Source organism: Dendrobates tinctorius, unplaced genomic scaffold, assembly GCF_039654945.1.
Source record: "Dendrobates tinctorius isolate UK_male_01 unplaced genomic scaffold, ASM3965494v1 ptg000004l, whole genome shotgun sequence".
Taxonomy (NCBI): Eukaryota; Metazoa; Chordata; class Amphibia; order Anura; family Dendrobatidae; genus Dendrobates; species Dendrobates tinctorius.
Window position 1 is genome coordinate 3,386,698 of NW_027361672.1, and position 4,813 is coordinate 3,391,510.

Consider the following 4,813-nt stretch of genomic DNA (forward strand, 5'->3'; position numbering starts at 1 on the left):
AGAAGGACTGTTGGTTTAGCTGGATTTGAGCAGTTTACGATGGTAGACCCCACACTCACTAATAAATCTCCAAACCTGACCCTATCTCGGCAGCAGCTCTCCCTACAATATCTAAATCCAGAGCTGAATGCGCCAAGCAGGGCAGCTCCCAGTCTCTTATACCCCTGATGATGCTGTGCGGCTACCCAATCACTGCACAACCACAACAAAGATGGCTGCAGTGTTTCATTGTCTGGCAGACAATCCCTGCATCGTGATTGGGTCTCTAAAGTTCGCCAAAAAGCTGGGTGGAGACCCGAGTTCCCGCTGAGTAATCCTGGAAATGCTCGGTGCTCGTCAAGTACACCGAGTACTGTAATACTTGGGCGAGTAACGAGTAGTGGCGAGCACGTTTGCTCATCACTAAATTTCAACTTTACAGATTGGCCTCATCATCATTTTAATAGACCCTTTATTCCATAAAATACTCCATAGTGTCTCAACCAACTGTATTCTTTGAATTTCTAATTCCAGTAATATATAACATTTCTTCTAATTCATGTAAGTACTCTTGAAAAACCATAGTGTGTTTAGGCAGCATAATAGCGGTTGGAGGATGTGAGGATGAGGGTCTTCCGTAGATATGTATGGAATAAATACTGGAGATAGTGTATAAAAAGTGGGAGTACAATTGAGAGATTAGATGTAGGTGGAACTACAGCTTGAATAGTTGATATGTAGCTTGAATAGTTGATATGTGCCACTTGTACTAGACTTGATAATCCGATTCATTGATTTCAATGGGTCAAATCCATGGTTAAAATGGAAATAGAAAAAAATTCATATATTTCTTTCTTCAAAAATTTCTTTACAACTGTATAGCTAGAAACAATGGCTAAAAAGCAGTTTTTGCTCCAATTTATTTTTTTTTTTTTACAATTTGGGAATATTAATGAGTTTGTTCTCGTTCCCAATGGTTAACCTAAGTGATAATATACTGTATAAAGCTGGTATGACTGTAAAAGGTAACATACCAAATATTTATGCAATATTTGAAATAAACACAGTATTATAAATTGCCTGGCAAATCTTCAGAATCCTAGAGTAAAAAGGAATAAAATAAATTGTATACATTCATACCCTGCGGCTTACTGCATAATACATATACATTCAATAAATATTGGTAAACTATTTAGGATACGAAAGTCAACAGGCAAAGTAGAAGTATAGTGATGTTGTTATGGAAAGACAATATTGTGTTCCCTGTGCCAAGCTGTCAAGACTTTATTAAAGTTGCAGGCCTGTTAAAATTTAATTAGGAGCAGAGATTCATTCACATCTAGTCCCAGAGTACATATATGCATCCGTATATTTAACACAGATTAACAGGGCGGCAATTCTGTCCCTGTCAATTCTTGTTACCTTGTCTGTTATTCTCAGAACAAACACAGGCAGATGTCCATTAGGTCAGAGCCTGAGTGTTGTCTAAATAAAAAGAAAATAAAATTTCAACCCAATATTGTTTCAAAATGCATTGGTCCCTAGCAACACAGTATTGGAAAGTGATGTCATATGGTGTCTTCGGATGGCATTGATAACAGATGCGTAGTTTCTCAAGGTTTATAATCTGTACATTATTTAAATTGTATGTTAATCAAACTGAGAAGTCAATTAACCCCCTTCATGACCTTGCAATTTTCCATTTTCGTGCATTCATTTTTTTTCCTCCGCTTATTCTAAGAGCCATAACTTTTTAATTTTTCCTCCCCTATTTCCATATGAGGGCTTCTTTTTCGTTGGACGAGTTGTACTTTTGAATGAAACCATTCATTTTATCATATGATAGACTGGAAAGCAAGAAAAAAAATGTGCGTTCAAATTGCAATAAAAGTGCAACTCCACAATAGTTTTGTTGAGTTTTTTATTTACCATAATATTTTTGTTTACCAAGGTAAAACTGACTCGGCAATATGATTCTCCAGGTCAGTATGAGTGTGCAGATACCAAACATGCATCAGTTGTTTTTTTTATTTAAGTAGTGAAAAAAATTCATAAATTTGAAAAAAAAAAAAAGAAGCTTTGCTTATGTTACCTTTTTCCGAGACACATTGCGTTTCTGTTTTTAGGGATATGAGGCTAGGTGATGCTCTCTGAGTTGAAGTTTTCATTGATACCATTTTATGATAGATAAGATGTTTTGATTCACTCTTATTGCATTTTATTGCAAAGTTGCAGAGGCCAAAAATACGTAATTCTGTCCTTTTGATTTTTTTTTCTCGTTACGCCACTTACCAATCAGATTAATTTACTTTATATTTTCATAGATCGGACATTTATAGATGCAGAGATACCAAATATGTATATTTTTTAATTGTTTTAATTTTAAAGATGTAAAAAAGGGGTGCTATGACCTTTTTTTTCTTTCTTTTTTTCATATTTTAAAAAACTTTGTTTTTTTCACTTTTTACTGACTTGAATAGTTTGCTTAGGGGACTTGAAGCAGCAATTGTCTGATCACCTGTGCTATAGGTATCAGTACTGAAGCTCTGCTATGTATAGCAGACATCATGATCTCCCATGAATGCCGAAATGGACCAGCGTTCACAGGAGGATCATAATGTCAGGCATGGGGCTCTTATGAACGGGGGTCTTCTTCTGTCATGACAACCCATTAGTACCTCGTGATCAAGTGACAAGGGCACAGATAGGTGGGATATCTGACCCGCTTCCTGCTGTGCCAGTGTGCCGTGTTAAATCCCACTGTCAGTGATTGACAGCATGATTTAGCTGGTTAACATCCACGGGTGGAGCACTATTCCACCCGCAGCTGTTTAAGGAATTTAATAGCTTATTAAATCAGTTATCATGCGCAGGGAAAAATGATGCCCACATCAAAGGTAGGGACATGGCCTTACATTGAAATATATGTCAAAAGTCATGAAAGGGTTAAGGCTAGGATCACACAACCGATTTTTCTCTTACCTGAGAAAATCATTCCCACCATGTTACTCACACTCTAATCAGAATGTGCATCTTCTACATGCAGTCTGTAAAAATAAGACCTCACTCGGATGTTTTCCGCAATGTATGTCTGCAACTTGTGTATGCTGCAATTTTTTTTCTCAGACAGATTTGATTCAAGTTAAATAAATATCGGACATGTGCACAGCCCCATAGAATAAGATTGGGGCGAGTGCACAATTTTTGTGATTGTGTGCTCGAGCCAAAACAAAGAAAATGTAACTAACTACCCTTTCATTTGTTAAAAAGAAAGAAGTACCAGGGAGAAGGCATGTGTCGCACAATACGAACATATATTGTCAAATAACTATGCCATCAATGTCTACTGTTATGGTTGATATTTTATAGCTTGCTTTGGTTATCGTTTGAACAATGCATGTTTCATATGTACAGTATGTGTTTTTGTATGCTCAGCATAGTTCTGATTTTAGAAATAAGCTGAGAAATTGCTTAAAATCGTTGATAACCAGTTTAGAGTGGATTTGAAGGAACATATGCCTTGCTGCTGATATACTAACCTTAATTGGTAATGTACTTTAAGGGTCCTGTTTCACATAGCGACGCACCAGCGATCCCGACGACGATACGACCTGGTGGGGATTGCTGGTGCATCTCTACATGGTCGCTAGTAAGCTGTCAACCAGGCAGATCTCTTCAACGATGCACCAGCGATCCCGACAACAATGCGACCTGGTAAGAATCGCTGGTGCATTGTCACAGAGCAGCTATTTTGAACGATTCCAGCCTGCGTCTCTGACTTCTACATCGCCAACGAGGTTGCTCGTCGGTGTCAAACACAGCGATGCATGCTGGCCAGTGGAACACTGATGATGAAAAAATGGCCCAGGACATTCGAGCACGATCAGCGATATCCAGCGGGGGGGCCGGTCGCCGCTATGTGTCACATGTAGCGAGATCACAGACGAGATCGCTGTTGCGTCACAAAATCGGTGACACATCAGCGATCTCGCTAGTGATCTTGCTATGTGAGCCGGGGCCTTAAGTTCCTCTTTTCCTGACAGACAATTAAGCTCTCAATGATGCTGAGGGTCTGACAGTCAGGCTCTGTACACAGACACTTGTGTTTATTGTGGCTTTGTCTCCGTGACTGATCAACACCCTGATTTGGTAAAAACTGGCAAACATGTTAAGATCCCTAGTGCCTCCCCCAAAGCTCTACCTTAAGTGTGGTTTTCCATAACACTACATAATATTACTATGGTCCCTGGATAGTGCTGTAATATAATGCCCAAATAATAATATCAGACATTGCCGGAATGAACCAATCATACAGGGCAGAAAAGAGTGGTCATTTGCAGTTCAAATTTGCAACTTCACCAAATTTTCCCAAGAAATTCTATTTGTGTGCTGGACCTTGTAATGTGATAGCTGCAGGACATCATGGGGAAGCCTACAAGACTGCACATGATGTCATTAGCAATTCTCTGAATATTCAACAGTATGTGAAATGACGCCTGGCATTTTTTTTGTCCAATCCTCACAAATTAATTTAATTTGCAGAGTGTTCAAATTTGAGAGGACTTGTGAATTTTAGGGCATTTGATTTAGACTTAATCCTCAGCAGATCCACTGTTCTACATATTTTCAAAAGTTGTCAGGTTCAGTTATGAAACAAGCCATTTTTTGATGATTTTGACCTCCTGAATTCAAATCTGACTATGAACATTTTTAGTTCTCTCTTGTTTCTATGATATCAAAGAGTTTTCCTTTTACTGTTACATATAATTAATGCATAAAAGTTTCAGTACTTTGAAACATTGTTACTTTTGCAAATATAAAAATGCAAAATATT